Source organism: Chiloscyllium punctatum, chromosome 2 (assembly GCF_047496795.1).
Source record: "Chiloscyllium punctatum isolate Juve2018m chromosome 2, sChiPun1.3, whole genome shotgun sequence".
Classification (NCBI taxonomy): Eukaryota; Metazoa; Chordata; class Chondrichthyes; order Orectolobiformes; family Hemiscylliidae; genus Chiloscyllium; species Chiloscyllium punctatum.
Window position 1 is genome coordinate 63,791,152 of NC_092740.1, and position 26,857 is coordinate 63,818,008.

A 26,857-nucleotide genomic window follows, 5' to 3' on the forward strand; every position below is an offset into this window, starting at 1 on the left:
ATCTTCCAACCTTCTACTAAATGATTTCCCAAAACCTATTATGAGAATAAAAGGTGCTGGTTTGATTGCATACAGCGGTTTTCCCACTATCTGTCACACATAGCACATTTTACAAAACTGTATCACGGAAGTATGAGCCTATATATTTGTATTGAATGCAATTTTTACATGGCTGGGCCTTCCAGATTCTATAAAAGGATTCTTTAATAGGAATTCCTTGGGCTATCCTTAATATTTCTTAACAATATTTGAGCAGTGAATCACTGAATATCTAGTGAATCACTGACTACTCTTCACCGACAGGTCTCTGAGGAAGACTCCATTTCCTCAGCAGAAATCCATTTACCATTTAGTAACATTCCAGAATTCCCTTGGCTTCAACTTCAGTTTTACTCCTTAACTTCCATGAAGCTGTCACACCTTATGACAGTGGAAAAACTTAGACTTTCAGAAATTACTTTCACTATCCTTTCTGGTCTAAGGAGAAGACATTAGGGCCAATCCATCACATCCCTGACTATTTGAATTGGTTTCACCTTCCTACCTTCTATCCTTCTTTGGTTTGTTGGGGCATGAAGAAAATCTTTTGAATTTGTGGTCCAGTTCATACCTGTCAGTCATCTCAGTTCTTTCTCTTGTTTTTACAAGCCTATGTGAGTTTGTATTAATGGAGAAAATAAATTTACTAGACTAATTTTCTTAAGAAGAAAGGCTAGACAGAATAGGCCTGCACCCTCTCGAGTTTTGAAGAGTCAAAGGTGACTTATTTGAAACATATAAGACCCCAAGGGGACTTGACCAGATTGCTATGGTAAGGATATTTCCTTTTGTGGGAGAATCTAGAACTAGGGATCATTGTTAAAATGTAAGAGGTCACCCATTTAAGACAGAGATGAGGAGTTTTTTTTTCTTTCATAGAGTCATAGAATCGTAGAGATATACAGCACAGAAACACACCCTTCAGTCCAACCCATCCATGCCGACCAGATATCCCAACCCAATCTAGTCCCACCTGCCAACACCCGGCCCATATCCCTCCAAACCCTTCCTATTCATTTACCCATCCAAATGCCTCTTAAATGTTGCAATTGTACCAGCCTCCACCACTTCCTCTGGCAGCTCATTCCATACACTTACCACCCTCTGTGTGAAAAAGTTGCCCCTAAGGTCTCTTTTATATCTTTTCCCTCTCACCTTAAACCTATGCCCTCTAGTTCTGGACTCCCTGACCCCAGGGAAAAGACTTTGCCTGTTAACCCTATCCATGCCCCTCATAATTTTGTTAACCTCTATAAGGTCACCCCTCAGCCTCTGACGCTCCAGGGAAAACTGACCCAGCCTGTTCAGCCTCTCCCTATAGCTCAAATCCTCCAACCCTGGCAACATCCTTGTCAATCTTTTCTAAACCCTTACAAGTTTCACAACATTTTTCTGATAGGAAGGAGACCAGAATTGCACGCAGTATTCCAACAGGGCCAAACCAATGTCCTGTACAGCTGCAACATGACCTCCCAACTCTTGTACTCAATACTCTGACCAATAAAGGAAAGCATACCAAACACCTTCTTCACTGTCCTATCTACCTGCGACTCCACTTTCAAGGAGCTTTGAACCTGCACTCCAAGGTCTCTTTGTTTAGCAACACTCCCTAGGACTTTACCATTAAGTGTATAAGTCCTGCTAAGATTTGCTTTCCCAAAATGCAGCACCTCACATTTATCTGTGGGTTGTGATTTCAGTTCCTCAAAAGGCAGTGAATGCAGAGCCTTTAAATATTTTTAAGGCAGAGGTAGCTTGATTCTTGATTACCAAGTGGATGTAAGATTATTGGGGGAATACAGGTAAGTAGAATTGATGTTAATGTCAGATCAGCCATGATCTTATTGAATGGCAGAGCAGGCTCGAAGGGCTGAGTGGCCTACTGTTGCTTTTTGTCCGTATGTTCATATATTCCAAGCTGCTTCATTTACAATTGAATTTTCACTAACTCAATTGACTCAGCATTTTGTTTACATTACATTTTGTTCAATTTCACCTGTGTTGTTACCTCAACTGTTAGCTTTCCTCGTCCTTACATTTAATTGTAACCCAAACTTCTCAGTCAATTCAATTAGCTTAACCTTGGTTATTCTTTGCAAGTCTTCTGGAAAGAAGAGGACTTGCCCTCCTCTGGAAAGTTACTGGAACTGCCAACCTGATTTTGTTATATATTACTGCACAAAAAGACCTACTATATTGCCTTTTATTCTTTTCCAGTTATTAGTACCCCACATTCAATTAACATTGTCTGTTGAGTATTTTGCTGTGATATCCCTTTTCTGTTGCAATTGTGGCAGGACGATTACACCATTGCTATAGTCCCCCTATCCTAAAAGTCACAAAATAACATAAAAATACTTTTGCAGTTACCAAGATGACTGGTTTTAAATAATTATATTTATCAACCAGGTTTTGAATAAATGTAATTATTGGCTTATTATCAAAACAAACTTATCCAGTAAAAGTATAGTAATTTATTAATATGCACAGTTAGTAATATAGAAAACATAAATGCTCATTCCTCTATATATTCCAGAAACACACCCAGCTACTTCACGAATAGGGAGAAAATAAAAAGATTCCTACACAGATGGTGTCTTGATGAAAGAACACTTTGACCAATTGATCATTTTTGAAGGCAAAATGAATGTTCTGTAGAATGTTCTGGAGTCTGTTGCTCTGATGTTCTGGCTGATGTGGAAAAGTCACTAATCATGCATGGTTGTCCCTGAAGTCCAGCAGGTAAATGTTGCTCAGGAAATATAACCTTGAAATGTTTCTCTTTCTAAAGAATAAATTCACCCAGAACTCAGGAAGAGCTATCCGAGGAATTAGCAGGATAGCTTGTTCTTCGAAAGCTTGCTTCCAACTCAGCTGGTTCTGAGCAGGCTTTGATCTAACTGAACCAGATAAATGAAGTACCCTTCCACAAGTCAATCACTACTTAAGAATAGCCCCAATCAAGATTTACAGCAAAGAAAGCAGTTATCAGCAGTCATTTCATTTGCAGGAAACTTTGATATTTAAAAAAAACTTCCAATGTCCACTGTGAACCTTCAGTGGCCTCCTTTAGAGAAACCACTCCAGGTATTTCCACAAATCCTTCCACAATCTTTCAAAATTCACATCCTCCATGCAACAGTGAATATAAAGTAGCTCTGTAACAATACTTACATTCTAAAAAAAAACTGATGATGTGATTCCCTGCAACCTTTTAACGCATTGAAAAAACTTTTTGACACTGTACATTAGGGCCAGTACTGAAGGAAAGGTTTTCATTCATTATCTTGATAGCATTGGCAAAAATATTGGGATTAGTGAAGATACTTATGAGGCTATAAATGAAATGAGAACTAGTTATGTACATTAAATAAGTGTGAGCATCATTAGTAAAGTCAGTGCTTATTGTCCATTTCTAACTATCCTTTCAAAGGATGCCTTCTAGACAAATGAACGGCTTGCTAGGATCCTTCAGAGAATAGTTAAGACTCATGCATTGCTGCAAATATGATATCTCACAAAGGGTACAACTGTTAAGGATGTGCAATTTCCTTCCCTGAAGAAAATGAATGAATCAGATGTGTATTTACAATACACAAATACACACCAAGCTGTTTGGGGGAATGATTGAATTGACTCAGGTCTCTAAACATGAAATCAGGTTTTTGGATTACATGGATGCTATATGTCCAAAGGAGACAGGAAGTAACAGAAAATCTGATTTTGTATTGTAACTAGAGGAAACTAGCAAAATAGGGTTGGTGTGGATTCTGTGATACTGTGATGAATTAAATGGTAATTTTCAACCTTTATGCTGCTGATGCTGCCTTGAACACAAGTTCAGATATATAATTTCCAATGCTTTGTAAATCAAATATAATACTTGCTTGCATTTCTGTTAGTGCTCCTGGAGGGTAAGGCACCCACTGACAGCATGAATTTGGACAACTACTCGTTTTATTCGATTCTTGCAGTTACCTTCCATATTCTTTCTTTTCCCTATTTTTGAATGCTGTGCAGTGATTAACAGTAGCACTGAAGCGCCTCACATAAATGACTAATCTTTAGACTTGAGCCTGCAGGCTGAATGTCTTTGGACTAATTGACTTGGATGCCAGCCCCGAGTCTATTCTTTACATATGTAGATTTCTGGTGCAGGTTGCTGGAGAGTGGGCAGAAACATCAAATTTCAGCTTCGCTACATTTACTGACTGCACTTTTCCATGTGATATTGAATATAATTTTATGTTTAAAGAGAAAATATTTGTAAATTTGTAATGCTTGTAAACCATTTATTTCTATTGATTTCCATGTATACCATTTACCCAAAATTTGTTCTTACAAATGTATAGTGAAAGATAAATATCATCTCAGTCGATTGCCATATGTTTCAATAAATTACCAGAGACCACAATTCTAAAATATTTTCCTCTCTTTCCAAAGAATAAATATTACTTAATTTGAAAGCATGCTAAAATCATACATAAATATAGACAAAAATTAGATGGTACATTAATTTTTTATGTTGACAGCATGTATATCAGGCTACACTGTGCTGGTAAGGTCTATGTTTTTTCTATGTCTTGGGTTCCAATAATTTAATTACAGCTATGTTTTGAATTCTGAAACATACGGTTGATATCTAGTGAATAATACACACAGCAAAAACAAATCGATAGGTATGTGGCCTCATATAGAATTCTTCAACATTGAGCTCACGACTACCAGATGACGGTGGCTTTAACTAAATCTGTATAGTGGTTTCACAATTTCTTTGAGTCTCAGACCTCCTTTCCCCCGCTGTGGTGAACGCTTTCGACCTGTTGTATAGACGTGTCACATCTGTCCGCCTCCATGTCTAGTTGCCACCTCCGGGCCGCCAATCTGTCCCATACGCACCAACAAGACTTCTTCCTGCCTTTTTACTTTCCATGAAGCTTTTCATTCTATTTTAAAGCAAACAGCCTGCTGGTGGGTATGAAATTGCTGTGGGTCTACTGCAATGACCTATAATTTGAAAACATAGACAAAGAATATCACTATATAATCTGTTATACAATCTGTTATAACCTTAGATATTCTTAGTGACTAAAATGAAACTGAAATATCCATTCTACCGGAAAATAATTTAAAGCAAACTTTTTGCAAATGATGTAAAGTATCAAAATGTGGATGAAGCAATGGTATGGTCAGATGCAAATGATATTATATTTAAAACAAAATTATTCATCCTGGAACAGGGATCGGTTCTGGGTCCTCTTTTATTTATCATTTACATAAATTGATTTGGTTAAGAATATAGAAGGCATAGTTGGTAAATTTGCAAACGACATCAAAATTGGTGGCATAGTAGACAGTGAAGAAGGTTTTGTAAGATTACAAAGGGATCTTAATCAAATGGGTCAATGGGCTGAAAAATGGCAGGTGGAGTTCAAACTAGATAAATGTGAGGTCTATCATTTTGGTACAACAAACAAGGGTAGGGCTTATACAATTAATGGTAGGGGCTTGGGTAGTGTGGTAGAATAGAGGGACCTGGAGGTTCAAGAGTTCATAATTCTTTGAGGTTTGCTTCACGTAAGGACAGGGTGGTTAAAAAGGCTTTTAGCATGCCTGCCCTCTTTGCTCAGTCATTTGAGCATGAGAAGTAATGTTGAGGTTATGCAGGAAGTTGGTGAGGCCCCTTCTGGAATATCATGTCCACTTCTGGTTGCCCAGTTATAGGAAGGATATCATTAAGCTGGAGAAGGTTCAGAAGATATTTACCAGATGTTGCCGTTTAAGGAAGGTTTGAGTTATAAAGAAAGGCTGGGATGTTTTTTCCTGATGCGTAGGAGGTTAAGAGACAACTTTATGGAAGTTTATGCAACAATGATGGGTATATGTTAATAGCGTTAATGGTAGTTGTCTTTTCCCCAGGATGGGGGATTTCAAGATTAGGGACACATTTTTATGGTGGGAAGAGAGAGATTTAAGAAAGACATGGGGGCAAAGTTTTTCACAACAGGGTGATTCGTGTGTGGAATGAACTTCCTGAGGAAGTGGTAGATGTGGGTACAGTTACAACATTTAAAAGCCATTTGGATAAGTACATGAGTAGGAGAGCTTTGGAGGGATATGGGCCACAAACATGCAGATGGGACTAGTTTAGTTTGGGATTATGTTGGCATGGACTGGTTGGACCGAAGGATCTGTTTCTATGCTGTATGAGTCTCTGACTCTATGACTTCATAACACAAAAATAAATTGGAATGATTGGACAATAGAACAGGAAGAAGCAATTAAAAAGAATGTGTAATTTGATGCACATTAGAACAAGGGTACAAAACCAAAAACAATCAGACCTATATATGATCCCATGATAAAAGATCTTTAAAATGAAATCTTAACATAGTTAAATACTTATCATGTTCCACACGTATAAAAAATCCTGTGATAAATAATAAATAGTGTGTAGATAGCAACAAGTACAGAAAATCTCACACATTACGGGGTGTTTTCCTTATATATTCACATCTGCTGAACAAAATAACAGTTTCAACAGAAGATCTAAGTACATAGGAGCAGGCCAATCAATTCCTTGATCCTGTTCCACTGTTTAGATGATGGTTAACTTATATACTTCTTTTGTAACAATGTGGAATCTTCTGAGATCAGACTACATGAGGAATTGAAAGTGAGTTCCAGTATTTCAATATATCAGCAAATGGTTGATTAAGTGCTATAGAATATTAAATATTGCTGCAGGCCTTTGAAGATAAATGCATTTATGATGAGAAACGTTTATTAATTATTTTTATTTGAAATGGTCTGAAGGAATGCCTGAGACCTAATGAAATGAGGGAACAGATAATGGTATATTACTTGAGTGAATTGGGTTTCAGTTAGTTGAATAAATATGGAAAGCTTGTAATCACTGAGGTGTGAGTTTTATGGAATGTAACTAACTAAAATATAGCCCTCACCTTAAAGTGTGGAATTAAATCCTGCTTAAATACAGTTATCTTTTGGAATATAATGTTGGTGACAGAGGATGGTTGAAGCAAAATGTAAAGTTTTGACATAGAATTACCTCCTTCAGCTTTCTGAAAATGAATTTTATGACGAGTGGAAGAATAAGGTTACGATGTGGACATAGGTTACTCCTTTACAAAAGAGGAAGCTGGGTGTGCTCTTTGTACTGTTGTTATGCCTAGAGAAGCAAGGTAAGAAGCAAAGTTATTTTACAAAATTGGAGACTAATGATTTGAACATGGCTGTAAGTTTAGACAGATTTTTAACTTTCTTAGATAAAATTCACCAGAACAGATTTATTCACTACTTATGAGATGGGCACAGATTCTGACAAATTTTGAAAGGTGGGTGACAGTACAATGGAAGATTATATAATGGAGTTTTGTGACATGTTTGCAAGACTGCAGAAATTTCATTTGAGAATTCCCCAATCCGTTCTGCTGTTTAAGTTATTGGACTGTGCCAAAGTATCAAGTCTACATGAACTTCTAGTCTTAACAGGAGTCAAATTTGTGGATAAACATGCATTACAAATACAAATGTCAGAAACACTTTAAAAAACCTTTTCTAGTAGCATTTGTGGCGCAAAGGGGACAATTGGAGATCCAACAGAAAATGGAGGACATGATACTAACAATTGGTGAGACTGTCTGGATATAGGTCAAAGCTGACAGTATGAAAGGAGAAGTGTAACTAATAGAAATACAATTTTAATGCTCTTGAAATTTTTGAGGAACACAAAAAAAACATGGCATTTGTAATATGTAAGTGAACCCCAGAAACATTCAAGGTGTAGTCAATCAATCTTTCAGGTGTGATTTAAAGTACCTTGATGCCACAAACTGTCCTAAACACACTGTAACAAAGTATTTGAAACTAAACATGAAATGGAGGATTTGGAGGAAATGGATTGATGTACAGATCAAAGTGGGGATATTGTGTTGGTCAGAAGACATATTACTCCAGAGTCTTTTAATTGTGTTGATTTGGACAGTAGTTGCACATCTACCACATTTCGAATATACTGGCTAAAATGTTATCTAGACTCTGAGTAAAAAGATTCAGGAAAAAGTTAAGGAACTTGAATTCCACCAGTTCTGGGGATGATATCACACTAAAACCAATTCCTTGTAAAATTGCCAGAATTAAACATTCTACTGAATGGATTTAATGGCTGGTGAAATATCCCTGTTAGTAAGTAATGTGAATTCTAAGATACAATTTAATATCAAACCCCAATATTAATTTGTTTACTTGAGACTTTAATAAAGACTAATAAAGCTGCAGGGGTCAGTCTGGTATACTAACTCAGGAAACTTTAATCATGTTAGAAGTAATACCAATGAAGATAACTACTTTATGCATATACTATAGCTCTTGCTTTATCATTCAGCTTGGGACATAGGTCAACACTCTATCTCTGATCCCTGTCCAACATCTCTAGAGTCTTCTGCTTCTACTTGGACAGCAGAATAACTCCACTTTCACACTTGTTGCACATATTGTCACTAAAACCTGTTGCTTATTAACTCTTTCCCACACAATGATCAAGGACATAATTACATTGTGATTGGCCTACGTTATGTGAGACTTATTGCTAATTAGTTTAAGGAATGCATGATCAATTTTTAATTTTATCTTGATGATAATTTACATTGACCCCTGTAACCTCCCACTATTTCTTGACTGGTTTCTTAACTTGTCTATTATCTATGGGCCAGCCTCTTCATTAAATTTTGTTTACAGCCTCCTCATGACTTTTGATAGCTTCAAATGTTCTTTACCTCCTTGTTTCAGAAGAGGGGTTCATATGCGGCTGGGACAGCGATTGATATTTTTGAGGTCAAGTCTCATTCTTGCCTAATTGATGAAGTTCCCATTAAGTCAGAAACTTACTTTCCACAGACCATTTGCTCTCCTTAGCCATTCTGTTAAATGATATTTTGCTTTCACTGTGGTGTTTGAATACCTGGAACAAATTTATGTTACCTCTTTTTAATGTGGTAAAAATATAGTACATAACATTGCTTACAACCTTGTTGCATATTGGGGTCATTTAAAAATGAATTTTCCTAATATTTCTGTGTAGCATAAGATTTTATTTAACAGTGGCGCATAACTTTCCAAAATTCTAGCATAAGAAAACAAAGGAAGAATTACAAAAACAGGTCAGGATGTCTATTGAACTGGCGTAAATAGTTCATCTGGGACCAAACACATCCTACATCAGTGTGTTGTTTTTGAAAATATGAAGTATTCATTCTTAGAAAGAATCGTTAACTAACCCTCGGCTGAAGGAGGGCAAACTGTGGTTATGATTTCTTGATAAGAGCTAATGAGTTGGGAGGATAGCAATTCAGTCTTATTCAATAATGGAAGTCTGTATATTAAATTGGAATAGACCAAACAGCGACTCTCAGCCTTGCAGCTGAAAGTCTAAAATATTAGAGCATTGTCTTTAACTTGTTCATAATTTCATGGTGTATTTCTTTGCCAAATGAAGCTAAACAGTGTTACATGATATTAAAATACTGAAATCTAATTGGGTACAGTTAGTGTAATATAATCAATTAAAATACTTTGATTACAAATGAACAAATTAAATCATGCAATGTTAGTTTCCCTACCAATCTTACATAATCCATCACGGAAGAAAGCAAAGATGAAACTCAATATGGAAAATGACAAAACTGGGAGAATCTGAATTTGCAGTTTAAGCAACTGGGACAATGCTGTATTCCTTAAATGGAACATAACTTCTTGACTAAATAATTTAAAAAGCTGCATTGACATCAGACAGTAGAAAGTTAAACAGAAAAATCAATTGTGTTAAAATTACAAAGTAAGTTGCTCAGCAGTCCACTAAAAATGAAAATGTCTAGTAAAGGACATAGGAATAAGGGATGGGAAAGTGATAAACTTATAGAAGAAATAAATGATAGGTATGAGATTTGTAAGAAAACATTGAAGGGCATTGTCATGATCTAAGTTAAGTCTACCCTCAACAAGATATTTCAATGAGTTAGTGCCCATGAATATAAATGTATGGGATAAAAAAAATAATTGTTTTATTTGTTGATTTGGCAACTAAATTTTGTTAGTCAACAATTATATAGAGTGACGATAAGAAAATTTATTTGGATATCATAATAGAAAAGAGGATAGAGACTGGATTTTTTACCAGCTGCAAAATTTCTTATTGATATTGGGATGGATGATGAATTCAGAGATATATGTGTGAATATGAACATAATGGTTAGGAATACATTAGCAGAAAGGCCTTTTAGCAATGGGGCATGTGAAAGAACAATGCACTAAGAGATGAAATGGTTCATAATTTATTGGCAGATCAGCCAAACTGTAAATTATTGTCTGCACTAGCACAGGCAGTACACTGATAAGAAGTTGTTGCAGATGGGAGAGGATATAGTCCCTAACAGTTAGTTTCTAATACGAATCTGAAAGTTCCATCATTAATAAATGATGAGCCACAGCTTGAGAAGGAGCTACAAATAATTCTATCTTTTCAAAATACCTGAATGCACTGTATACAGGGAGAAAGGCTTCATTAAAGCATTAACGTTGAAAGAATTTGATGAGCCTTAAGATAAATTTAAGTCCATCTGAAACATGTTTCAGTCTAGGAGATATGGTTTATTATAAGAGAGAATGACTTAAAGAATGGAGAAACCAGGGCAAATTTGCAAAGATAGAAAAATAATAATTGTACAGCGTGGGAATAATGCTGTTAGACTTCACTGTTCATGGTTGCTTGATATTGATTACACATTTTCAGATTCTGAAGGAGCTATAGAAAATAGTGAGGAACCAGATATTTCCCATACCCAAATGTTGCATAACGTTGAGAATCTGACTATTCCAATTGAACGTTTAACGATGGACTGGTGTTTGTGTGGTCAATATGTTACTATTAGTCCTAAAGGGCAACTGTCAAAAGTAATTACCAAAGTCAAATATTATCAGAAAGGGAGTTGCTGATGGCGATATTATAAGCATGCAGAGAAGGGCACTGGAAAATATAAACGTTGGATGAGTTTACAGTATGAGAGACAAGAGATTAGGCCTGTGGGTTAGGAACATGAAATACATAGATGGAAGACAAGAAAATGCAATGTGAGCAGATACAACGGGTCTTTTTGATAGGAGTCGGAGTCAAATATTAGCACTCTAGAAAGAGAGATAAGGCATAAGTTTAACAAAGATAATAAATATATTACAAACCAATAATACCACCAGGAGCAGAAGCACAAAGGATCAGGAAATTTTAGTGGCCATGAACAAAACTAGAAGTCAAGCTAATAAAAATGCCAAACAACAAGAGCTACAAAATTGGAGAAGATTTGGTGTATGCATAGAAGTGCCAGATCGGAGACCAATCAACCTATCAAACAAATGAATATGCATCAAAAAGTTGTCCTCTGATGGGACTTACAAGGCTAAAGCAAGGTCAGCGGCACAAGGTTTTGAAGAGAAACTGGAGATCAAGATGTAAATACAGATTCACTGATGGTAGGAAAAGCAATTTTGAGTTTTGTTAGGCTTTGATAGCCATCAATTCTTGGAAGTGTTGATCAATTGGTAGTAAAGCAGAACTTTTCCAGGGAGATCAGCTTGAGATGGAAATCATCCTTCATCCTCGAAAAGAGGCACCAAATAAAATGTCATAAATGAGCTTAACGCAGAATACAAAATTGGAAATGAGGCTTCTGGGGTTTTTAAGTATATTGGATTGGATAACAAGCAGAATGGATTGAATGTTCCTTTGCATCAGGAATCTTACTTGGAAAATGTTAGCTGTATTGTTGTTAGCCAGAGTAGGGCTCCATAAAAAGATGCAAAAGGTTCCAAAACTGAAATTGAGGAAGTATGAAGTCTAATTGGATAGCTGAATTGGCTGAACAATCAAAGGTTAGATGCCGGTTTTGAAGTATTCGATTTGAGTCCAACAATGAAAAGTCCCAAGATAGAAGATATTACTTGGGCAAGCAAAACATTGGGAAAAAAAATGGTGCAATGTATTTTGAAAGTTCCTCCATTAGGAAATGCAAGGAACAGGAAACTTGTTGTTTTTGATGATGTTTCTGAAGCTAATGTTTGTGATGATTTTTTGAATGCAGGAAAGTTCATATTTTTTTCTTGTGGGAAGGGAAGATAAATGTTGCTGTTTAGCTTGTGAAGCTTAAAAGATCAGAAGAGTAGTAATAAGTGTATTAATGGCATAGACTCTGTCTTGTTGTGGCAGTAAATATGGAGGTGGGTTCAGCAGCAATATCCATTGACTGCTACATTGATATTAATTCACAATGGGATTATGTACACTCAAGAAAATGTGCGAATGAAAAAGCACCTGAGGATTGCTATTGCAATTTTAAAACACATAATGGAGAAAGGAGAGCTCCCCAAATTGAAATGTGTGGGTAGCAGCAGTTAGCCATTTGATTACTTTGCAAAGAATGCAGCAAATTTGAAGAGACTGTTGCACATGCTGGCAAAAGGATGATTTGAAGGTCACTGTGCAAAGGATTGTGATATAATTTATTGTCATTAAAAAAAATGTTGGTTTACCGAAAAAGAGAAAGGGGAGTCTGTTATCATTCCATGTGATCTGAAGGAATGTCTGAAACCAAATTGAATAAGGGACCAGGTGATGGATATATTAGTCAAGCATTAATTCATTATTATTGGTTGCAAAAATATGGGAAGCTAATCATCAGTGGGGGTGAATTTTATGGATTGAAACATAGCTCTCACATAGAAGTGTGAGATAAATTCTGGATAAATAGTTATCCTTTGGACTATATAATTAGCATGTGTTCAGTATTACACAGAGTTAGATTCTACAGGGCAACATTGTCCTACCCACTGGCTGAAAGACCAGGAGAGATACTGTTTTGATTGAAGAATTGGAGCTGGATTTGCCTTTATTCTTTGACAGTGACAGGAGGCTGATGCTGCGGCAGAACTTGTGTGTAATCCTGAAATAGAAATAAACTACTGCAGGTGCGAGAGATGTGAAATAAAAAGAAATGCCAAATGACAGCCATACTGGACTTGTTAACTCTGTTTTTGATTGTAGCAATTTCAATCACCAATAAATTTCAACAGGTAGGTAGATAAATATTGTACAAACCAGAAAAAGACATAACTGAAACAGAAAATCCATTTCTTTGGGCACAATATAGAAATAACTGTTTTCATACAATCTACCCTTCCTAATGTTTTTGTTGTGGTCTCTAGAAATGTCACAAAATTTATGGAAAGCATTTATCAGAACAGGCTTGAGGAGCTGAATAGCCTACTCATGTTTCTATGTAAAAATAAAAATTTAATTAAGTTTGCTATTTAATTCCCCTAGCTCAATAATAGTATCAAAACAAAATAAATTACGCTTGGTCTTATAACTTGAGGCTTATGAGAATAAAACATACAATGAATCCTATTACATGATTTTTGTCACAATGCATACACTGCAGGTGAAGCTGGAATGATCTAAATGTCAATGTGCAGTATGAACAAATGGTAACAATTGATAGTGTGTTCTGAAAATCGTAAGTTTGCTATTGTGAGATGCAACACATGAGTCCACAAGCGAGAACTTGTCTGTCTGTGTATATACTTCAAGAGATGAAAATAATACACCATAAGAATTGATGCCAAGGTTTTATAATTGAAAAATAAATGGCTGCACTGATTTTTATTTGAGACAGCATTATATTTAATGGAAATAATGTGAGCCTATTGACTCAACAACTGCAAGTTTTGCCTATGTTTCAGTTTAAATTTGGTGAATGGTTATCAGTTAACTATTGTGAAAATAATGCACATCTGACTCACAGGATGTGGTTTGACCCATTAGTAGCACATGCAACAGGTTAGCTGGTTTTCTGAATCTGAAATGTAAACAACGTGGTGGGGTCATTCATGACTGGGTTTGTTGCTGAATGCTATGTTTTAATTTGTTTTAATCAAAATACAATTAAAACAATAAACTTCTTTTCAATCTTATAAATAGTAATAATTTATGCCCCCAGTCAATTAAATTATTTTCAGATTTTTAATGTAACCCCTAAACTAGTGCCTAAAATGTATTCAGCAGGTATAGTTAGACAAGGTCCCAGACACCACCATCACCATCCTTGGATAAGTCTTATCCCATTGGCATATAGACCCAGCAGAGGCACATGGTATACAGTTGAAGGTGAGTTGTACTGGGAGTCCTCAGCATTAACTCCAGTTGATAGTTGATAGACTGGGTCTGAGGAGGTGGTGAGAGAACTAAAAAGAGGGAAAATCGTACTTGACCTCATCCTTGATAATCTGCCAGCTGCAGGTGCACCTGTCCATGACAGAATCAGTAATAATGACCACCACATAGTCTTGGTGGAGATAAAATCCATCCTTCACAATGAGAGTACGCTCCACTCTATTGCGTGGCGCTATCACTGTGCTAAATAGAAAGACTTTGAACAGATCCAGCAACTCAAGGCTGCCATCGACAGCACAGAATTATACTCCAAGACAATCTGCAACCTCATGGCCCAGCATATCCCCCACCCAACCATTTCCTTCAAGCAAGGGGATCAACTCTGCTTCAATAGAGAATGGGGGAGGGTATAACAAGAGCAGCACAAGGCATCCTAAAAAATGAGATGTTGACTTGGTGAAGCTACCAAACCAGGAGTATTTGCACACTGAACAGCATAAGCTGCAAGTAATAGATAGAATTAAACAACCACTCAACCAACAGACCAGATCTCAGCGTCGCACTCCTGCCAAATCCAGGCATGAATAATGATGGGCAATTAAACAACTCACTGGAGGAAGTTACTGTATAAATGTCCTCATGTTCAATGATAGAAGAGCCCAGCATGTCAATCCAAAAGATAAGGCTCAAACATTGCGGCAATCATCAGCCAGAAGTGCCAAGTGGATGATCCATCTCAGCCTCCTCCAGGAATCTTGAGCATTGTAGATACCAGTCTTCAGCCAATTTGATTCACTCCATGTATATCAAGAAACATTTCTAGAAACAGAATAGCGCAAAGGCTATGGGGCTTGACAACATTCTGGCAATAATACTGAAGACTTGTGCTCCAGAACTTGCCACTCCCTTAGTCAAGCTGTTCTAGTACAGTTACAAGATTGGCATCTATCTGACAACATGGAAATTTGACCAGTTATGTCCTGTAGACAAAAAAGACAAATTCAAGCCAGTCAATTACCTTTCCATCAGTCTACTCTTGATCATGAGTAAAGTGATGTAAAATGTCATCAATGGTGCTATCAAGCAGCACCTGCTCAACAATAACCTGCTCAGGGAAGCCCAGATTGAGGTTTGCCAGGGCCACTCAGCTCCTGATGTCATTAAAGCCTTAGTTCAAATATGGACAATAGAGCTGAATTGCAGAGGTGAGGTGAGAGTGACAGCCCTTGACATCAAAGCTGAATTCAGCTGAATGTGGCATCAAGGAGCCCTAGCAAATCTGGAATAAATGGATATTGGGGCAAACTCTCACTAGTTGGAGACATACCGGACACATAGGAAGATCGTTGTGGTTGTTGGAGGTCAGTTATCTCAGTTCCAGGACCACTCTGCAGTTCCTCAGAGTAGAGTCCTAGACCCAACCATCTTCAGCTGCTTCATCAATGACCTTCCCTCCATCATAAAGTCAGAAGTGGGGATGTTCGCTGATGATTGCATTATGTTCAGCACCAGTCACAACTCCTCAGATGTTGAAGCAGTCCATGTTCAACTGCAACACAATCTGGACAATATCCAGATTTGGGCTGATAAGTGAAAAGTAATATTCCCAACACACAAATTGCAAATTCAATGATCATCTCTAATAAGAGACAATCTAACCACTGTGCCTTGACATTAAATGATGTTACCATCACTAAATCCCCCACTATCAACATTCTGTGATGTTACCATGACCAGAATCTCAGCTGGACTCATCACAAACACAATGGCTAAAACAGCAAGGTTAGAGGCTAATAATAATGTTGAATAAAACACATCCTGACTTCCCAAAGTTTGTCCACCATCTACAAGGCACAAGTCAGGAATGTGATGGATGACTGACCACTTCCCTGAATGGGTGTAACTCCAAAAACACTCAAGAAGCTTGACACCATCCAAGACAAAGTACTGTGCTTGATTGCCATGATGTGCAATTCCTGTACCACCAATGCTCATTAGTGGCAGTGTCCACCATTTACAAAATGCACTGCAGAAATTCATCAAAGATCCTTAAAGTGTTCCTTCCAAACCTATGACCACTTCCATTTAGAAGGAGAAGGGCAGAATTTACACAGAAATGCCACCACTGCAAGTTCTCCTGCAAGCCACCCACCATCTTGACTTGGAAAAATATCACCATTCCTTCATTGTTGCTGGGTCAAAACCATAGAATTCCTTCCTTAATGGCATTATGGGTCAACTTACAGCATATGAACCACAGCAGTTAAAAATGACAGCTCGCTATCATCTTCTCAAGGGCAACTAGGGCTGGGCAATAAATGTTTGTCAGCCAGCAACTCACAAGAGTGGATTAAAGAAATCTTCAAAATCCAAAACATGTAGTAAAAAAATTTTGTTTGTCAGTTCCAGATCAGAAGTGTTTGGTTAAAACCCTGAAGGGGTATTCCAAAGCTGAAAAACATCTGCCTCAGGCTTGCTGCATTGGTCCACCAAAGCTCAGCACACCTCATTTTCCACTTCAGAACTCTGCAGCCTTTTGAGACTCAATATTGAATACTCTAATTTTAAGGCTTGAGCTGTCCCGTGTCTTTACCCCTACTTCCACACACCAGGCTTTGTTATCACATAGTTTGCATTTACACACAACCGATTGTTAGCCACTGACAGTTGTTCTAGCTATTCACCCTCCTAACCAGATCATTATCCACTCTTTTGTCTGCCCAACTGTTTTTCTCTCTCTTTGGGCTCTATTCTCACCTATCGTTTACTCCTTAACCTCTCCCCCACCCTAGCTACTACATAAAACTGTCATTTTCCTAAACACCATCAATTCTGAGGGAGGGTCACTGGAGCCGAAATGTTAGCTCTGATTTCTCTCCGCAGATGCTGTCAGAGCTGCTGAACTTTTCCAGTAATTTCTATTTTTGTTTCTGAAAACGTGTTAACTCAGTTGCGTGAATTCTCAAGGAATTCTCAAGGCTATCAAATTCCAAAAATCAGGAATTGAAAGAAACAGTGAAGGCAAGAATGCCGAATAGACTCTCAAACTCTTAACATTCTCCTGTACCTGTATTTTTGTTTTTGCAGCTGTTTACCAATTATTTACTATCTATGCTACTTTACTGTGTGATCAGCCCGTATTGCTCGCAAGATAAAGCTTTTCGCGGTGCCTCCATACATGTGACAATAAATTCAATTCAATTCAATCTGTAGCTGTGATAGAGAATGAATTCTGTCTGCTGTCTGAATACAGTAATATGATGGTGTTGGGATAGATGAAATTGTACTTTTACTGCATGCTTCAAGATCTCTCAGATTGTGTTGCATGTAAATAGCTTGATTTATTCTGTTATATCTTGATTTATTTTGTGTAATAAGCTCCTGCTTTATTATTAAAGCTAAATCTGCAGCATTGTGTACTTATGTTCAGTGAAAGACCACTTTGTTTAAAAAAACAACAAATTATGATTTTAAAAAGCTGGATTTCAGTTTGGGATCTGACTTGTCCAATAATAAAATTAGCTGGGCATCATAACAAATGGGAACTCTTGCAGAATATGTATCTATTATTTAGGAGAGCTCTGTGTCTTTCTTTTTAAAGTAACAAATATATTGTTGTTCTGGACATAAAGTAGCTGTGTTGTGGTGAAATTTATTGCACAGAATTTGATGATGGTTATGAATGCTGCTAAGAGCTTTTTTGGAAGTGGAAGATGTGACAGTAGATGATTTGAAATCTTAGAGTAAAGCCAGCTGACAGTTAACAGATCAATTGAAGATAGAAGTAAAAGCAGGATTCCATTATGGTAAGTTGCTGAGTGATTATCTACCATTTTAAAATTGGAAGAAGAGAAACCTGAAATTATGGTGTCCCAGAATTCACTACAGTTCCATCTAGTTAGAGGAAATTGAAATGCTGAGGATGATGGAATGACACCTAGAGTTAAGAAAACTTGAAGTGGGAGATTCAAGATGGCGGCGACCTAGTAGGTCTGAGTCTGCAGAGCTATGCCCAAGACTTGGGCAAAGTGGGGTTCCCACCTCCCCGCAGCAGCAGAGATGTCCGCGGCCGCCTCGGGGGATTTACCTGCAGAGGCGAGCCATCAATCTCCGAGAGAAGATCGATGCATCCACCGAGAAGACCCGGTCCAGGTGGGAGTCGATCTCGGTCATGCTGCAGAAGCACGACTGAGAGATTGAAAAACTCAGGCAGCATATCAGAGTGGGGGAGCAATGGGTCTTGGTCACTGCTGCTGAGTCATCCGTGGGTCAGGTCTGGGCTCTGGAGCGGCAAAAATCGAGGTCGTCGGAAAAATATTCCATTGCTGGGCCTTCCTGAATGGGAGGAGGAAGGCCAGCTTGTGGATTTCCTGGAGCAATGGCTCCCACCACTATTGAAGTTGGAGTTGGAGCTGGGCCGAGTGTGAGTTGAGCGGGTCCACCGGGTTGCTAAGTGCAGGTCCGGGTCGGACCAAGCTCCCACTCGGTTCAAGCTTGATTTCAATATTACAGGGAAAAACAATTGCTGCTGGAGGCCTCCAGAGTCTTGGGGAAGGATCCCCATGCCATGATGTACAAGGGCTCCAAGATAATGTTGTTTCAGGACTTTTGTCCGGTCGTGATCCGCAAGAGAAGGGTATTCGATAAGGCAAAGAAGAGTTTGAGAGACTTAAATATTCAATATTCTATGTGATATCAGGCAATGCCGAGCTTCATCTCATGGAAGATCTGTACATAACTTTGGATCACTGGAGAAAGTAAAAGAATTCCTGGATGCTTTCAAATAGACTGCGGGATTTGAACTGTATGGATAACAACTTTATTTTGCCCCCCCCCTTTGTTTATCCTTCTTTCTTTCTCCATCTTTCTTTTGTCCACCTTTTCCTGGGGGTGGGGGGTTGCCTGTTCTTTATTCTCTCTTTGGTCTCTTATCTGTAGCTCGTGCGGCTTATTTGATTATTGGGGAATATTTCTGAGTGGGGTTTTCTTTCTTTTTTAGATTAGATTACTTACAGTGTGGAAACAGGCCCTTCGGCCCAACAAGTCCACACCGCACCCGCCGAAGCGCAACCCACCCATACCCCTACATCTACACCTTACAAACACTAGGGGCAATTTAGCATGGCCAATTCACCTGACCAGCACATCTTTGGAGTGTGGGAGGAAACCGGAGCACCCGGAGGAAACCCACGCAGACACGGGGAGAATGTGCAAACTCCACACAGAGTCGCCTGAGGCGGGAATTGAACCTGGATCTCTGGCGCTGTGAGGCAGCAGTGCTAACCACTGTGCCACCGTGCCGCCCACATCTTATTTAGTTACCTAATACTTGCTGGGATTGTAATTTCATAATCTTATATATTTCTATCTTGTGTTGTTTTATTAAGCGTATCTAGGTGATAGTGGGGGGGGGGGGGGGGGGGGGGCGGTGCGGTGGGTGGTGTGCATGGGTCACCGACTTTCAATTCCTGTTTTATAAGTTACTGGAATTTATTTACTCTATTTTGTAATGCCTGGGCCGAGGGCAGGGCCCTAGCTGGGAGAGGTTGTGGTGGGGTTATTGGAAGGTAGTAGTGCCCCCTGTGAGCAAGGGGGAAAGTTTCCCTTCAAGTATGCTTTATGTTATTTTTACTTAGAAGTAGTTCTTAATTGTGTGTTAATTTAACTGTCTTAAAGAGTTTTTTTACATGTGAATTTTTTTGGTCTTTATTTAATATCTTTTGGGGTGGGGTTCCTTCTCCTGGGCTTGCCTGGACGATGATGGTTAGCCATTCGTTCAGGTGGTGCACCTGGAATGTCAAGGGGAACCATTTGCCAATCAAAAGGAAAAAGATATTATCAAGTCTTATAAAAGAAAGGGTTGATGTAGCTCTTTTACAGGAGACACATCTACTTGATAAGGAGCACTTGAAGTTGCAACAGGGTGGGTTTGGCCAGGTGTTCTTTTCATCTTTCAGCTCAAAAAGTAGGGGAGTAGCCATTTTTATTCGGAAGAGTCTTCCCTTCCAAATGCTAAGCACGATAAAAGGTAAGTCTGGACGGTATATATTGATTAAAGCCCTAATATATGGAGAGGAGTACGGGATTTCAAATCTTTATTTCCCCCCCCCCCCCCCCCCCCCCCTCAGCACACCCTTTTAAATTTGTAACAAAAGCGTACTCTAAGTTGATGGCTCTTGGGGTCCATCATACAATTATCGGGGGAGATTTTAATTGTATTATTGACTCAGAGACGGACAGGATACCTGGGAGCTCTGTGGGCATATCTCTGAGATCTAGGCAACTGGTGAATCTGAACAGGGAGCTGGCTCTGGTAGATGTGGGGAGGTTTCTCCATCCACAGGGGAGAGACTTTACTTTCTATTCTAACCCACACAAATGCCATACCAGAATTGATATGTTTTTTGTCCCCTTGACCCTTTTGATTTCGATACTGTCTTGTAAAATAGGTAATATAACTATTTCTGATCATACCGCAGTATACATGGAAGTTAAGACTAGTGATGATGAGATAGGTCCCTGATATTGGCATTTGGACTCTTTCTTATTGAAGGATAGCAAGTTCATAAAGTATTTTTCACAGGAATTTAAAACCTTCTGGGATATCAACTCAGGTATGGCCAGTAACCCCTCGATGATGCGGGAGACTGCTAAGGCATACGCGCAAGCCTTAGTCATTTCATATTCTGCGACCCGGAAAAGACAAAAGGGAGAGCAACAGCACCTGCTCGAGGCTCGCCTGAAGGCAGCTGAGACTGCGTATGTTGATGTGCCCTCCGTTACTAAGCTACAAAAGATCACAGCCCTTAGGGCAGCCTTGAATACCGCACTTACTCAAACAGCAAAGAGGGAGACATTATTTGCAAAGCAGAGACTATCTGAATACGATGATAAGCCTGGCAGGTATCTTGCATACCTTGTCAGAAAGAAAACGGCTCCCGAAGCCATTACATCTATTAGAGGGAGTGCTGGTACCCTGACTTATGATCTTAAAAAGATCAATACAGCCTTTAAAAAGTTCTATTTTGAATTGTATAAGTTGCAGGACTGTGAGGATAGAACTAGGAAGATGGAGTCTTTCTTTAAAAATCTGGCCCTCCTGGGCTTAATCTCAGAGCAGGTGTCGCTCTTGAATGCCCCCTTGACAACCCAGGAAGTACAGGAGACGGTGAGGCAGCTTCAGAGTGGCAAAGCACCTGGACCAGACGGATTCAAAGCTGAGTTGTCTTAAGAATTTATAGGGGAACTAGCTGGGCCACTTACAAATATGTATAACTATTCACACAGTCAGGGCTGCCTCCCGCCTTCATTGAGAGAAGCAAATATTTCTCTCATTCTTAAGAAGGGAAAGGCCCCAGATGACTGCTCTTCATACAGACCCATATCCTTGTTAAATGTGGAGTTTAAAATTCTCTCAAAAATGTTAGAATTAACACTTAAGAGGGTTCATTATATAAGAGGACCAGACAGGGTTTATAAAGGGTTGCAGGTCAACTAATAACATTAGAAGAGTCTTAAATATGGTACAAGCCTGCCAATGGTTTAAGTTCGGATGGCTTTAGTGTTGGCAGAGGCTGTTGCCGGTGATGTCCTCTCTCACCATTATTATTTACGCTAGTGATTGAACCACTAGCAGAAGCTATACGAGCTGACCCTAACATAACACCTCCAGAAGTTGGATCGGGCAAGCACAAAATTATTATCTTTGCGAATGATGTCCTCCTTTTCTTATGTGATCCTTTGACATCTGTGCCCCGCTTAATTCAAGTGGTCAATTTATTTGGTATGTTCTCAGGTTACAAAATCAATTTTGTGAAATCGGAAGCCATGCCATTGGGAGGCCTTGCCAGTACATCCAATTTTTCGGAAGGATCTTGTTTTCCCTTTGGGTGGTCACTAGGTTTTCTGTACTTAGGTATTTTCATTACTCTGGCATTTGGTCAGCTATATAAAGCCAATTATACACACTTATTAGAGAAAATAAGACAGGATTTTCAACGCTGGGAAGATCTCCCAATATCCTGGCTAGGTAGAATAGCTTTAGTTAAGATGAATATTCTACCTTGTCTTTTATACCCTATAAGAATGCTCCCCTTGATGCTGCCGAGAAGGCATTGCGTAAGGTTTACAGCTGGCTCGGCTCCTTTATTTGGAATCATAAATAGCCCCTTATCAAATTAGTAAAGCTGCAGCTTCCACAAATAAGGGGAGGACTGGACTTTCTGGATTTCAGGAAGTACCAGTTGAGCTCCCTATTACCTTATATAGCTGATTGGGTCTCTTGTGACCCACAATCAATCTAGTTAGATATTGAGACTTTTAATATTGTAAAAACCCTATTGTTTTAAATATAATTAAAGCCTGGAGGATAATGCAACAAGATGAGGGTAACCTGCAAAAAACCTCCCCTTATACCCCCATAGTGGGAACATTGGGATTCCAGCCAGGGTTGGCCAATGCTACATTCAAAATTTGGGAGTCCAGAGGTATGTCCTGTTTGGGAGACCTGTTCGAGGGGGAGGTCATGATGTCCTACAAGCAGCTGTACCAGAAGTTTGGACTGCCCAGCAAAGATTTCTTTTGGTATTTCCAAATACGAGACTTTATACAAAAGAAGACTGCAATGATAGTCAATCCTTCTAAATTGTATAGGGAAAGGAGAGTGTTTTAGCCGATGGGTCCGCCCTCAGTCAGTACTCTCTACCACCTGCAATGCAATAAGGCATCGCAGGACATGGAATGGTTAGATAAAACCTGGTATCAAGAACTAGGGTTGGAAATCTCTTTAGAAGTGTGGTAGAATGTCTGTGAAAATGCCAAGAAGATCTATACCTGTAACAGAATTCAGGCTACTCAGTTGAAGATACTCCCCAGGGCTCATATGGCACCAGAGCGGCTCGCAAAGCTCAAGGCAAGAGCATCCCCAATGTATCCTAAATGCAAAATCGAAGCTGGTACTCTCACGCATTGTCTATGGACATGCCATAAGATCCGCAAGTATTGGGACAGAGTAGCGAATGCCTTGACAAAAATTTCAGGTATGGAGATTGGATTGGATCCAGTGTCCCTACTTTTAGACTCCCCAAATTTTCCCTCTCTGGATGTATACGTGAGGAAATTATTCACTATCCTTTCCATTTGTGCGAGGAAAAATGTTTTAGTCAATTGGATATCCAAAGGCCCCCAGGACGTTTAAGTTGGCACAGGATAGTCAAGGAATATATCCCACTTGACTTCCTTATGAATATGGTGCACCAAAAAACTGAATTATTTTACAGAACATGGCAGCCCTTTTTGAACTACATCGACACAGATATTTCGGCCATATTGTCCAGGGCTTTTGCTGAGCCGTGGTAATGGTTCCTGCTGGTTTGGGGGCCCCTGAGAGGAGGAATCCCGTATAAATATGGTTTTTGTTATGACTTGACAAAAATCTATTTTGAGCATGTATCTAGTTATTTATGTACCATTTTGTCTTTTGTCAGTAATGTATAATATCCTATTTTATGTTTTGGTCATTTGTAGAATAGATTAATAGGTTTTTAAAATAATTGGTGTTGTTATTATATTGTAAAGTGGAATACACTAGTTTGTATTATTTTTGTAATTTTGTAAAAAAATTTAAAAATCTTATTTCTTAATTAAAATATCTATATTTAAAAAAAGAACACTTGAAGTGCAAAGTGAGGAAAAAGAGAAAAAGAGGATGATAGAAAGTGAGGAGAGATTAAACTGTAACTAAGTGAAAGTGAGCCAAAGGAAAAACATATAGATTAGATTCATTAAAATATGAACTTTAAAGACATAAGGAGCTTGGAAGAAATGAACAAACTGAAGATGTAGGGAGGAGATAATAGGTCACAGGATGTTTCTGATTTTAAGAGGGCATTTGATTTCCCTAAGAATCTAAGCTTTGTGCCTAGCTTTAATGAGGATGGAGTTGAAAAGTATTTGACTTCATTTGAGAAGTTTGGTAGACAGATGACAGTTGTTTCAATCATTAATATTAATGTTTTGACAGGTACAGCTATAAATGTTCTTCTGGCAAATTGATGTACTCAATCTGCAAAGAATGAAGCTGTCAAAAAGGCAATATTCAATGTGCTTGTACCTGAAGCTTATCAATTCACATTTAAGACAACAAGAAATAAACCTCATCAGATATTTGTAAAAATTTGCAAGGGAGAAAGAAAAGCTGCAGGATCTGAAAGAATTTCTGAGAAGCCTTCAATAAAGAGGACATCAGAAAAGGGACAATGTATTAAAACTGTAGTAGTCGTACAAAGAGAACATTTCCTTAAAATGTACTAAAATGGAAATGATGCTTTGAATTATGTAGCTAAACTGAAAGATAATGAGAGACACTGGAACAAATCAGTCACTGATTCTGAACCATGACAATATTTGTTGTCCAGACAACCTAAAGAATATGTTCCTTGGAGGATACAAAAGAGTCAATTACACAGAGTTGGATGAAAGAGAGAAGTTGTAGTTTTGAACAGTGAAACAAATTAATATACAAAAGATTCATTTTACTTTGGGAAATGACCTGGTAGCTTCAACAATATTTGCCTCACCAAAGGTACTGGAGCAACTAGTGCAAGAAAAATATAACGATGCGTTTAAATGAGGAACATCATGGATTGTTTTGCAACTGTGTTGTGACTACATTGCTAGTTCACTGAATTAATCAGTAAGGAAAAAAAACCTATTAACCTGAAAGATGATTTGGAAATTCAGTTATCAGATTCAAATTTTTGACAATGTTACCAAAAAAGATGAAGTTAAAAAGAATAAAACTAATACATTTAGAATCTTAGAATTGAACAGTTCAGAAATAAGCTACTTGACACATAGTGTCTGTATCAGCTCCTGAAAGGGTTACCCAGATAGTGCCATTCTCCAGCCCTATCTCTGTAGCCCTCTAAATTAATTTCAGAGATATATCCGGCCCTCTTTTGAAACCTCCTATGGAATCCACCTCCCCCATTCTCCCAGTTGATATTTGAACAACCCTGAGTAAATACATTTCTCCTCATCTCTCTCCTAGTTTTCTTTCTTATAATCTTGAAATTATGACCCTTAGTTACCGAAATACCATCTAGTGGAACAGAATATTCCTTTGTATCCTGTCTTTGAGCACTTCTGTAAGGTCAGCTCTTAATCTTCTCTACTCCAACGAGAATAAGCCCAATTTCTCCAATTTTTCTTTCTATCTACCTTATTCCCGGTATCATTCTGATGTATCTCCTTTGCACTCACTCCAGGACTTTAATATTCTTCCTTTGTTGTGGGCCAGACTAATTCCCTCCAAAACATGTCAAGCATAGACCCTACCTTTTTCTTATTTTGAAGGCAAGTGTCAGGTATTGCATTCTGGATGCAATTCTAGCAGCAGGATGAGAACCCAAGGTTTTAGCTGCTGCAAAGCGAGAGAGAGAGTGAGAGAGAGAGAGGGATGTAGCAGCTTTCATAATCCCAGCAGCTGCTGAAAGTTAAAACTAAAATCCTGGTTCTGTGGGAGCTTGACCCTACCCCTTCAGGCTGCTTTTATTATTCCAACTGTTTAAAAAAAATCAAGGTATCACAAGCTGTCTGCCTTATTGAAACAGATCATTCCACAGCTCTATTTTAACCTCTCTTCATAAAAAAATCAGGACAAAATACACTTCTTAAAGCTGGAGTATCATCACACCTTAAATGCCCCACTCTGTGCAACTGGATCCTCAGTTTCCTGACCCAATCAGTGAAGAATGGGGACAATATTTCATCCTCACTAACACTCAACACTGGAGCCCGCCAGTGTACTTACTCAGCCCCCTACTGTACTCACTGTATACCCACGACTGCATCGCCAAATTCCACTCTAATGCCATTCACAAGTTCGCTGATGACACCACCATAGTCGATCGAATCTCAGATGACGACGAAACAGACTACAGACGGGAGGTGGAAGACCTGGAAAATTGGTGCACTGAGAACAACCTAGCTCTCAATGCTAGCAAAACCAAGGAATTCATTATTGACTTTTGGTGGGATGTTATTCACATCCCCTACACATTAACAGCACAGAGGTGGAAAGAGTGGAGAGTGTCAAGCTCCTGGGAATGGTCATCCAAAACAAGCTTTATTGGATTATTCATGTGGATGCACTGGTTACAAAGGCCCAACACTGCTTCTTCTTCCTGGGGCAGCTGAGAAAATTTGGCATGACGGCGAATACCCTTGTCAACTTTTATAGGTGCACCATCGAGAACATTCTGCTTGGATGTATGGCAGTACCATTCAAGATCAGAGACAGTTACAGAGAGTGGTGAACTTGGCCCGGACAATCACTGAGGCCAACCTCCCTTTTATAGAATCCATCTACCTAGGCCCACTGTCAAGAAAAGGTTGCCAGCATTCTCAAAGATCCAACCCACCCTGGCAATGTTTTTCTACAACCTCTACCATTGGGGAGAAGGTACAGAAGCCTGAACACACGCACCAGCCAGTTTCATAACAGTTTCTACTGTTGTGAGAATACTGAATGGACTCACAAACTCTTAACATTCGCCTACACTGTGTTTTTGTTTTTGC